Source organism: Narcine bancroftii, chromosome 5, assembly GCF_036971445.1.
Source record: "Narcine bancroftii isolate sNarBan1 chromosome 5, sNarBan1.hap1, whole genome shotgun sequence".
NCBI classification, from domain to species: Eukaryota; Metazoa; Chordata; class Chondrichthyes; order Torpediniformes; family Narcinidae; genus Narcine; species Narcine bancroftii.
In genome coordinates this window covers 137,099,271-137,112,049 of record NC_091473.1, presented here as the reverse complement: position 1 = coordinate 137,112,049, position 12,779 = coordinate 137,099,271, and the positions used below count along the sequence as shown (strand labels likewise).

The 12,779-nt window shown below is 45.6% G+C and overlaps 1 protein-coding gene across 1 annotated transcript in view; it reads right to left on the bottom strand.

The window, feature by feature from the left end:
• Positions 1 to 474: 474 nt before the first annotated feature.
• Positions 475 to 12,779, bottom strand: part of LOC138763999 (glycogen synthase kinase-3 beta-like) — a 57,296-nt gene continuing 44,991 nt past the window's right edge. The window contains exon 2 of the transcript XR_011357949.1: positions 475 to 638. The gene's annotated coding sequence lies outside the window, so the exon portion shown is untranslated. The remainder of the gene's footprint in view (positions 639 to 12,779) is intronic.

The window sequence follows — 12,779 nt, the reverse complement described above, 5'->3', positions numbered from 1 at the left end:
CACTCCTAAATGCCTTTGTTGCTCTGCACATCTCAATAGCCTCCCATTTAATGCATATGACCTATTTAGGTTTGCTTCCACTCTCTGGCACCTCTATCTCTGGCACCTCTCTCATCCTCCCGCTCTCTGACACCTCTCCCCTCTTTCTCTGGCATATCCCTCATCCCTCTCTATGTCACATCTCTCCCTCGGATAACTCTGCCTCAATCTATCTCTTCCCACCTTGGATGAAGCTTTCTCTATTTTACATGAGAACACTCAACACGCACCCCTCCCTCCCTATTTGGGACATCACCATCTCAGTCATCATGGGATACTCTCTCCATCTCAATCTCTATGCCCAACACCCCCCAACCCGTGACATCAACTTCTTCCCTACGGGATAACCCTCTGTCTCTGTGCTGGACAGTTCTGCCATTTTGCCTCAAGTGACAGGGCTGCCTTCCTAAAGTCTGGTTTATTACTCACCGATATTTGAGATGTCGTCAGGAGCTCTAAAGATGAGCTCTGGTGCTCGATAATACTGGGGCCAATCAAATCTATGTGGTGGAAAGCAGGGGTGGATCAACCGAAAATAGCACCTATGGCAGTGGTGGCCATCCTCTTGCAAGAGCAGGGCTTGATGGTGGCCATATTTTCTGTAGAGAACGAGAGGAAAGACTGAGCGTTTGTGTTCTTTGTACCTTTGATAGTGCCCCCATCCCCACCCATCCAGTGCCGGCCAAGTCATCCCACCCCCCCAACAACACACCGTCAAACTGTCGGGATTCCATGCCTGGGGGTCGATGAGGGATCAAAAGTTCCATGAAGGGGTTGATGGTCTAAAAAATTTGGGGATGTCCTTGAGACACACCAAGAGTCATAGCCTCCAGTCAGAGAGCCAGTCATCCACAACCACCCTCTGGTTTCTCCCACAAAGCTAATGCTGAAACCAATCTACGCATCACCAGAAATACCAAGCAACTGAACCTTCCTCCCATGTGGGAACATCTTAAATGCTTTACTCAAGTCCATGTAGACAAGTCTTTTCTTCATCAATGTTCCTAGTATGTGCACAAAGCCGTGTTGGCTGGTCCTTATTTGTCCCTAACTGTCAAAATACTTCTATATCCAATCTCTTAGAGCACCTTCTAATGACTTGTTTACTCCTGATATTAGGCTCACCGGCCTATCATTTCCTAGGTTATTTTTGGAGCCTCTTTTTAAACAACGGGACAAGATGAGCTCCCCTCCAATCCTCCGGCACCTCACCTGTGGCTAAGGATGTTATTATATATATCTGCCAGGGCGTTTGCAATTTCTGCCCCAGCCTCCCTCAAATTCCAAGGCAACTGGGGATTTATCCCCCTTTATTCACTTTAAGACTACAAGCACTTCCTCCTCTTTATCTAGGTTCCCTGACCTCACTGCTTATATGCCTCGCTCCCCTAGACTCTGTGCCAGTTTCCTGAATAAAAAGAGATTTAAGAAAAATCTAGAAGATCTCCCCCATCTCTTGTAGCTTCATACATAAGTGATCACACTGATATACAAGAGGACCAATTTTGTCCCTCCAGATTTCCCTATTAATTTGGTCCTGCATTTTTTAATCCTCCTCTCAAGATCCTCATTTGCTCCTTGTTGCCTGTACCAGCTGTACACCACTCTCTTCTTTGGAAAATCAAGGTTCCTCTGCGTCCTAATTTTGCCTTTAATCTTCACATGCAGACCTTGTGTTTCCACTTTGAAAGCCTCCCACTGACTGAACTCATTTGCCTGAGAACAACCTGTCCCAATCCATGCTTTCTATACCCTTTCTCATTTCCTCAAACTTGCCCTTTCTCCAACTGAGAATCTCAGCCTGAAGACCAGACCAATCCTTCTCCACAATAAACTTGAAACAAATCGCCTTATCATCACTGACCCCAAAATATTCCCCCCCATATACATATGTCCCCTGTCTTGTCTTGTTTGACAATAGGTGATCCAGTATTGCATTCTCTCTGGTTGGTACCTCTATATATCGATTGAAAAAACTTTCCTGGACACATTTGACAGACTCCAAGCCTTTCAGTCCCAGTCAATATGTGGAATGTTAAAATCTACTATTCCACACTTATATTTGGAACATAGGAATATAGGAAATAGGAACACCTACGGCTCCTAGAACGCTTCCACCAGCGTTGTCTCCGCTCCATCCTCAACATCCATTGGAGTGCTTACACCCCTAACGTCGAAGTACTCGAGATGGCAGAGGTCGACAGCATCGAGTCCACGCTGCTAAAGATCCAGCTGCGCTGGATGGGTCACGTCTCCAGAATGGAGGACCATCGCCTTCCCAAGATCGTGTTATATGGCGAGCTCTCCACTGGCCACCGTGACAGAGGTGCACCAAAGAAAAGGTACAAGGACTGCCTAAAGAAATCTCTTGGTGCCTGCCACATTGACCACCGCCAGTGTGCTGATAACGCCTCAAACCGTGCATCTTGGCGCCACACAGTTTGGCGGGCAGCAACCTCCTTTGAAGAAGACCGCAGAGCCCACCTCACTGACAAAAGACAAAGGAGGAAAAACCCAACACCCAACCCCAACCAACCAATTTTCCCTTGCAACCGCTGCAATCGTGTCTGCCTGTCCCGCATCGGACTTGTCAGCCACAAACCAGCCTGCAGCTGACGTGGAATTTTTACCCCCTCCATAAATCTTCGTCCGCGAAGCCAAGCCAAAGAAAGAAGATGTATATAATTAAAGTTTTTTTTATAGATTAGTTAATTATGAATTTATTTATCAATTATATTTAATGCCACATAAATTAATTTATTCCACCTTTTTCAAATTTATTTTTCAGATGTGGCACAGAAATTCGTACGTTTATACATTGTACCTGGTCATGTACCAAGGTAACATCAATTTGGAAAGATGTGGGCAAGTTTTTGGAACAACACCTCAGCTTATTCTTTTGGGAAATGTATATGATTCGGAACCCCAATTCAAGTTCTCAAAAAATCAATTATTTTTTGAAAGTTGCACTGGCGGCGGTTAGGAGATGTATAGCAATTACATGGAAATCTGAATCTCGTCTTAAAATTGATTGTTGGAACGAGAAGCAAAATTGTATTCCCTTAGAAAAGGTGACTTATAATATAGAAGTGGGAATGAAACATAATTAAAGATATGGAAAACATATTTAGAAAGTATGGGTTTGGATAGCTAATGTTTTCTCTTCTACACCCCACCTTTTCTTTAATATTAATGGTTGATCCTTATCGTGTTGCTTTAATTCTACTATTTTATTAATATACTGTCTTTCTTTTTGGGAGGGTAGGGGATGGAGGGGGGTATTTATTATAGTCGATTTGCACAATAATCTATATTCATTTTTCTTGTCTACGTTTTTTCTCTTCTCACTTTTATGTACAGTACAACCTTTTATTTTTTATTCTATTTTAATAATTATAAGTATTAATTCAATTTGATTCTATTATTATATTGCACTGTATACAAAGCTATAAATATATATTTTTCAAAAACTGAAATGTTTCACTGCAAGATCGATAGCTAAGAGTCTTCGCACAAACATATTATAATTTGCCTGAGTCGGTGAGAGCTTGGCTGAAAAAAGACACCAGAGACTCCAAATGCTCTCAGCCTCATCGTTCTAACAGATCCCACAACACTAACAGATGCATCTGTGGTGAGAGAGCAAGGTATTGGGCTTCTGATGTACGAGGATAATGGAATTGTAAGAACAGTTTTCACATCATGGAAAGCAGACATAGCATTGTCTCCCAAAGTTAAGGCCATTTTTGGAAACGGACATCAGATCACTTTAATAGTTCAGAAAGAGGTCATAGGGATACTGCGGCATTCACCAGGAAACAACAATAAAAATTCATCATGCCAAAAAGAAATCACAACTGACCAAACGTAACAGGTGTAGGAAATTCTCAAATTCCACTCACTTTCGATTCATCAGGAAAAATACCATGTTGCGTAACTCTATGTCCCAACAATAGAAGATCAGCAGGCCTCAAAACACTTGACTGGGATTGATCACGATGCGAAATTCCTCAAACCTCTGGAACCATGAGAAAAGGTGGCACTGGTGCTCCTCTTCATCCACACTTGCAACCAGAACCTCCTCGATGAAATCAACCACCAATAAAACCCCAAGGCCAGTGAGTCCGTGGTCCATGAACTGCCGGAATGTCTGAACTGCATTCCATAGACCGAATGGTATTCTCAGAAACTCAAACATGCCGAAAGGCGTCATCACTACAGTCTTCGTGACATCAGAAACCTCAAATGGAATCTAATAGTAAGCACGTACTCGATCTATTTTGGCAAATACATATTTGCCGTTGATTTTGCTGAGAAGTCTTGGTAATTGGGAATAGGGTATCAGTCAGGCACGGTCAAATTGTTCAGGGCAGGATAATCACTGCAAATTTGCCAATCCTCAGTGTTTAGCCAGAACCATATGCAATGGTGAAAGCCAGCAGTTGTCAGATCTGTAAACTATGCCCATCTCATGCAATTCCAAATGTACGATTTTAAGATAATCCGGTGGTACAACGAGCTCCCGTCTCGTATACCCTGGGACTCTATATGGTAGCTTATTGCATGTCTGTATGGCAATACGATGGCGTCACTAGGCGAGGGAAACACTTGAGCAAGGCTTGCAAAGGGCAGAAGCCAGGTTGAAGGCTTGTCAGGTGGCAGATGATATTGGAGGGACAACAAATGCAGCTCACATGCATTCAAAAACTGCAGTCCACAAAACAGTGATTTTTTAAAATACATCAATGAAACATGAGAGAAGAAATCCATTCCCAAAATGGAATTTGCCACATTTACAACTAAAAACCACCAAAACAGTTTGTGAGACTGAAATGAAACACGAGTGACCTCTGGCCACGTTCTCTGACCACAAGGACAGGCCATTTGGCAAACAATGTCTGTGGTGACCAGGAAGCTCATTTCAATTCATTCCATCTGTCAGCACATGGTCCACACACATCATCCGTTCCCTGCTTGTTCATGTGCCCAACCAAATGACTCTTAAATCGTGGTGATTGCATCTCCTTTCACCACTGTCCTGGCAGCTTGGTCCAGACCCCCACCGCATTGTGTAAAATCTTGCCTCACTTCTCTCCTTTCCCCCTCTCATGTTCAATCTAGGCATCGTCGTATTTTTACATTTCCCACGGGGGTGGGGGAAGAAGAAATCTACCCTCTCTGGGACTACAATAATTTTTTAAGTTTCAACCAGGTCATTTCTCAGCCGCCAATGCTCCAGAGAAAACTTTCCAAATTTGTCCAACCTCTCCTCAGAGCCAATGCTCCAACCCAAGCAACACCCTGACAAACTCCTTTAGTAACCCAGCAACAAGAATTGCATGAAATACTCAAAATGTGGTCTAACCACATTTATACTTTAAGCCCTGCTCAATAAAGAATACTTTCTTTAACACCGTACACTTGTGTTGCCACTTTCAAGGAGCTAAGGCTTACACCGCAAGGTCCCTCTTTGCAACACTACAGCAAGTCCTCTCAAAGTGCAAGACACTTGTCCAGATTAAACTCCATCTGCCATTTCTCTGCCCACATTTTTTAGTTATCTGGTTTGCAATGGAGAATACGAGGGGATGTGGGTGAATCAGCAGGAGATAGAATGAAACATGGGGGGGTGGGGTGGGCAGGTTACCATTGAGTCATAGGACTACACAAATGAAATAAGAGATGGTTCCTCTGGATTTGACCTCACCCGGACAGTGGAGGAGGCAATGGAATGGAACTTAAAGCAGCTTGTGACCATGAGCCAAGATGGCCATGGTGATCAAATGGTGCTCAGCCAATCTGTCATTAACTCTGAATTGGATTTACTGCCATAGAGGAGGATACTTGAAGAGCACGGACATGGTCAGTGGAGATGAATGTGAAACTCTACCCTGCAAGATAATGGTTCTTTATGCCCCTGGATGGTGGTGACTGATGCAGGTTGCAGGGAAAAAATGCCCAAGAATGGAGAGGAAGGTGTGAGGAGAGATGAGCAAACTAGAAAGTCTGGATGAAAGCAGACCCTGACAAAAAGAGAAAGTGGGGAGGGGATGATGTAACTCCATCGTGTTGTGGTTGGCCGAAATGATCAAGTTAATGGCTACAACACATGCTAGGGATTGCATGTGGTAATGAGGAGTCTGTAATTTGTTGAAAGATCTCACTGCTAAATTCATCACCAATGAGTAGGAAAGCAGCTTCAGTCTAGTCTCCCTCTCAGAAAGATTTAGTTCATAAACAAAACAACCTTTCAACAGGGACAGGGGCAAAAGGGCTCTTCATTTTGTCTTACATTCAACATACTTTGAAGTTCCCCACTGTAAATGACTCCAAATTCAATTCTGGTGGAAGAGTAGGAGCCAAGGCCTTGCCAAATCAGATGAGCCTTATTCTGGGTATCTACTTCGACTTTCACACCATTAAATGCAAGCCCCAGTTATTGATTCCCAACCATTTTCTATACTTACCCTTATCCTGCAACAAATACAAATTATAATTTTGCAACCACCCCACCTGAAATTGAAACAAACAACAGCTAATTTTTCCATGTATAAATTACATATAAAATAATTTCCCCACATTTTAACTTCACTGTGGCCATTCATGGATAACTTCTGACATCAGGAAACTGCACCAGCCATTATTGACTCTTCTCCAATGTTACTGGCAGACATGAGATCATATTTAACACGCACAATATTTCTTTTCTCACTGACCAGAACTCTCAAGCACAGTGTAAAAATGAGAAAAACTCAAGTCAACCACGAGATACGAACTCCCGTCCGCAATGTTGCTGAGCGCATTTGTTACAATATTGAAGTGTTTACGACAGATATTCACAGTCAAGCAATAACAGAAATAACAGAATATTACAGCATATTAGAAGCCCTTTGGCCCATGATGTTGTGCCAACCAAGATATTTCTACCAAAAAAACCAATTCTCTTTCATACAAGTATGCCCAAGAGTCTCTTAAATGCCCCTTACGTGATATCTGCTTGGATAATGACCTTGGGCCTGTTCAAAGTAGGACATGGCTTCTACCAGCAGGAGTTTCTATTTGAGGAAAATACTGATAGATGGCTGACCATATACGTTTCCTAAAAATTAATACCCTCTCCCTCTCTACAACACATTCAGCCCCGTGGCATCTTCCTGCGTTGCATTACTAGGATCACCAAAGACCGGACCCATTTCCCATGTCTCCTTGCAATGCTAATATGGCAGCTGCCATTGAGAACTGACCAATCACATTTTAATTCTGCAGGCAAGATGAAAATCATCCTGACATCCTGCTTCAAAATAAGGCTAAACAAACCTTCCCCATTTTGTAACTTCATTTTTAATTCGATTCCCATGGCACATTAACAAAAAATGTCCCATCCATTTGCTCACCAAATGAAGAGCAAAATCATGATGCCTGATATTGAAATCCCATAACCTTCAATGTTACACAGATAATCAAGGAAGTCTTCTGTCATAAAAGTGAATGAAACCTTGAAAATATTACCCCCTCACAAACACTGAGATTGGGGCGGGCTGAGCCACCGCGAGCAAACAGTCTGAACCACCACAAAACGCGGTCAGTCCAACAGGACACAGGCTCCCCTTCACTGCAAAGAAGGAGCCAGCTATGTGCGGGGTAAAGAGCCCTTCACTTCCGCCTTGCAATGACGTCACTTCTGGAAGTTGGGAGGATAAGTCACCAGAAGTGGGCAGGCCAGCGAGCACACACGGGGAATTCAAACAAATAAAGCCAGTCTTTGTTTGACAGTCAGCTTGTGTGGACGTCTCTTTATTTGGGAGCGATGCCGCTGCGGACGCTACAGTATGATGGATGAAATTCTTACTTGATGTGACCACACAGGTGCGCAAGTTACATCAATCTCAATAGAAAAAATGACCAGAAATGCCAGAGGTAATAAATTCAAAAGGATTGGTGAAATCTTTACTATGTATTGTCAACACCGAAGTCCCTGTCGTTTTCAAGGCATTCTGACAAGTAACTTAGAAACATTACATTTTAAACACATGATATGTCAGGAGAAGAAGAATTGTTCAAGGAACACAAGTTTAAAAAATGACATCTAACTTTATTAAGAATGGAATACAACAACAGGAAAAACTGATTGAATCAGACAAATTCTATGAGCATTGTCGAGCAGAGAAAAATGGATTAGTTTTCCATCCCTTACGAAGCTCCCCCATTACCATTGAAGGTACTACCTGTCTTACGACCGTAATTGATACTGAAAGATCAGTTATATCTCAAAATGGGCGCAAGTTCGAATTTTGTCCCTGTGTGTGGAGCACTGAAGTTTTAGAGCAGATTTTTAAAATCAAATGTTGTATTTGACATAGCTTAACAGGGATACAGGGCACGTCAGAAACAAAATGTGCGTATTTACTTTGTTAGTCAGTGTCTCGAGGTCAATAGGCTGGGTGCAGCCGTCTTGATTCCTGTGCACATGCACCAATCTTCTGTTGGTGCTTGCACACTGGGTTCGCCGATTGGAACCCGTCACACATGTGCCAACAGATGGAGAGCGGGATTTTAACTAACAAAGTAAGTATCGCACCTTTTAGCTGACGTGCCCTGTATCCCTGTTAGAGTTTGTCAAAAACACTGTCAATTTTGTATTTTTTCTTCAATATATTGATAAAAATTTGGTCGAATATGCGGATTCACGCAAGTCGCATAGGGCGCAAGTCGGGGAGTCCCTGTCATTGCTTTGGAGCAAAGGAAACTGTGGTACCAAACCAATAGAGTAGATGTTATAGGCCTAGCGAAAAGGAAGAGAGAGTGACAACAAACTCAATCTATTGAATGAATCAGTGGGAGAAAAGAATGGGAAGCAATTCAAGGCAAAACTCTTCATCAGAGAACAGGGTGGGAGGCCTGAGGCAGGGACTCTCACAGAATTGGCAAACCAGGCCAGGGTAAGACACAACAGACAGAGTCAGAAGGAGTAAAAATAAGGCCTAGTGATTGGAGTTAATAATGAAAAGGACTGGAGAAACCCAGCAGTTCCAACAGCACCCATAGTCGGCCAAGATATACGAGCAATGTTTTGGGCTAAGTTATGAACAATTGCTGGCAAGCACCGGAATTAAAAAGGTGGGGACAGGAGGGCAGGGGAAGGGGAGGGAGGGAAGCACAGCTGGACATGGATAATAGGGCAGGACTGAAAAGCTGTGAATCGATGAGGGGACAGGTGGGGGTCTGTGAATGCAGAGCTGGATGAAAGAAGTCAAGAGGGATAGGGAAAGAGAGAGACACAGGGTGGGGACTGTTCGAAAGGAGACATGGGGTTAGACAAAGAGAAAGCAGCAGTGAGATGACAAAGGGAGGCAGAGATAAAAGGTCAAGTGGGTAAGTGTGTGAATAGGATGGTGTGGGTGGATAGAAGAACAAAGGCAACCTGTATGAGAATCTGACAAGTGGAGGTGAGAATGGGAGTAGAAAGAGAGAATAGGTCGAAAGTGAATCCCTGGCGGACTGTTACCTGGCACAGATCAGGCTTCCACTTTATGACAAGTCACTAGAAAATCTTTCATGTCCTCTTTGGGGTCTCCTCAAGAAGAACATTTGATGTATTATCACTGTTGCAACAAACAAAATATCACTGTCCCCTCCGCCTTGCCTGGCCCCCGTCCCCTCCCCTCCCCCACCCCCTCTCTCTTGCCAAGCCCCCTTCCACTCACCGTCCCCCTAGTCCCACTCCCCTCCCCCTACTCTTTGCACGGCTCCCCTCCCTCCCTCCATCTTTCACATCCCCCCCGGCCTTCTCCCTGCCCTTTCCCGGCCCCTCATCCCCTCCCCCAGCTCATCGTCCCCTCCCCGTCCCTTGCTCCTCCCCTTCCCCTCTTCTCCTTCCCCTAACGTGCCCCCACCCCTGGATCCTGCCTCTCCCCGTACCTTGAGCACTCCTACCCTTGAACCCCGCCCACCCGGCTCCCCGTAGACTCCCTCCCATTAACCGGCCATCCTCTCCACCCTCCCTCCCCGGCCCCTCCCCTCACCCTGCCCGTCCCCTCCCCTCCCTCTACCCGGCCCCTCCCACACCCCCTACCCGGCCCCTCCCACTCCCCTTTCCAGGTCCCTCCCCCTGCTCGGCCCCTCACCTTGCCCCGCCCCTCCCCATCCCCGTACCCTCATGACCAATCCAATCGCCGCCTCACTGAGTCAACCCATTGGCTCGCGCCACTGAACCAACCAATCAGCAAGTGAGGGAACTCACAGGTTCACCCAATGAGAAGCTCCAGTCAGAAAACAGAGGCTGGCGAAGGAGACCCTTCAGCCCTTCCACCTCAACTACCCCAACAACTCAATCCCATTCTGGTGAAACTCAGTTTCTCTTTATCTGAGCTCCAGGATTCCTCTGATATTAAGAAATACATTGAACTCCAACTGCAAGTGAGACTCTTGATTCTCTCACTTTGTTCCTTTTTATCACCACTTTCCATTTCATGTCCTCTACTTTTGTTCAAGTCTCTGCATCGAAGTTCCATGCATTTGTCCCCTCCACAAATGTGGACGGCAATAAACTCATCACAAGTCCATGGAACCCAATTTCAAACCTCCCGGATGGAGAATCCCAAGGATATTACATTTTCATTCAAGACATTCCTTAAAGTCGAAGCAGCCGAGAGGTGATTTGGAAATTGGGACACTTAGTTCCCGGTTCCTTTGCATTATCATCACTGGATCTGTGTTGGATTTGTCCTTTCTGGTTTCAAATTGATCAATAATATGTTTAAAAACGACCAGAGGTTCATCCACATGACCACGAGGGGCCGAGAGCAACAAAGGGGACTCCCTCCTGCTCTCCGCCCGCCCAAATATCAATGTGATCTACCGGGATCGTTGTCAAAATCGCCGAGGACCCCTTCCACCCGGCCAACAACATCTCCAGTTGTTCCCCTCGGGCAAGAGATCCAAGAATATCAGAGCCGGTACAAGCAGCCCCAGGAACAGGGCAGGGAGAATGTTAAACGATTGATGAATTGTTCAGACAAATACACCACGATTTTACTATTTATTCAACAACACTGAGTTATTCTTCTGGATGGACCTCACCTGCATCATTTGTCTGTCTGTGTGTCGATCTGGTTGTGTTTTTACATGGGCTTCCCCCAAGATCGCGGTTTCATCGGGTTGTACTTGTGCAATCAAATGGTAATAAATTACCCCAGCCCCAAGAATGGATTTTATTCACAAATTATTTACAAAGAGGAAGACTGTTCCAAGATTTTTCACCTCCTCGTGTTGCATCCATACATTCCCTTCACTGCACGTTGCTGCATAGGGACTCTGTTTAGCTTCATTGCCACAACCTTGTGGTTCCAATGTGATTTTCCTGCCTGAACCATGCAGATTTGGTCTGGGTGGATCATCTACCCTAAAGTAGACTTGACTCGATTGGTAAACGCCTTGGACAGGATTTTATACTTGGCTTTTAATTATGATATGGGTCTCCAACTCCAGATACCCTCCTTAAGACAAGGGTAATGATGTCCTTCCACATGGTCTGACATGCTGCCTGCCAGAAGCAAAGCATTGTAGAATTCCTGACCCACCCACTCCCAGATATGAACAACATAGCCAGTCTCCCCGAGCTGGGGGTGTCTGTACTGCTCCTCATCTCCTGCAATTGGGGCTTTCTTCTCCACCAGCCCCACAAGACAACCCAGACTGCTGGACAGAAGGCAGAGTTATGGAGAGATCACGGGTAGCTTGAGAAGGGTGGAGTCTATCCAGGAGCCCAATAACAGCAGGGAACCCAAGTGGAAGGGGGAGAAAGTGCATTCGATGGTGTGCCAGCAGGACGTTGCTGAGGGTGTGGATTCCCTCGGGCTCTGAGGAGAGAAGGTGCTGGTCGTTCCAATGGTTTAGGTGAGGCCAGGGCCCAAATGCGAAGGGGCGCAGGTCATCAAGGGCAGATCTAACAGTTGACTGGAAGTGTTGTGGGGATACTGAGGGCTGGTAGAGGAGCATAAGGAGGAGGCAGTTGTGTTTTGACAAGGGAGTGCTGAGGGAGAGGCCACATAGTTGGGACTTCGAAGCAATGCGCCTCTGATTGTCTGCAGGGATGGGACCTGTCAATAAAACTGCAGACATTAAGGACACAACGTCTTTGTCCCAGGATCATCAGGAAGGAGATATGGAGGAACAAAATCAGGACTGCCAGGCAGGGAAATAACTACTTCCCACAGGCTATGAGATGGAAAATGCAACGTGAGTTGGATGGGTCCGAAGAATGAAAAGGTGTCTTTACAAAAATGAAACCATTTTATTAATTTAATGACAATGGTAGAGAATAAAAGAGACAAGATGTCTGCCAAGCAGCGAACTTTGAAGGCACTTCCTGAAACGGAGACATTGAAATCACACGGATGGTTCTGGCCAGAATGAGGACGCCTTCTTCTGGAAGGAGGTGAGGTGAAGCAGGGGTAATGGGGAAGGCAGTCAGGGAATGGGCACAGGGAAGGGGAAGGTGGAGAAGAGGGCTTAGGGAGGGGGAGGAGTGCTTTTTGCGTGGTTGGGGAAGGGTTTGGGGATGGTGTTGGGGAGGGTAGTGAGAGGGGAGAGGAGGCGGTTGGGGAGGGGAGGGGAGGGGAGGGATGGGGAGGGGGAAGGGGAGAGGGGAGGGGAGTGGAGGGGAGGGGGAGGAGGTGGGTGAGGGGGAGGGGATGGGGAGAGGGGAGTGGAAGGGGAGGGGGAGGGGGAGGGGGGAGGGG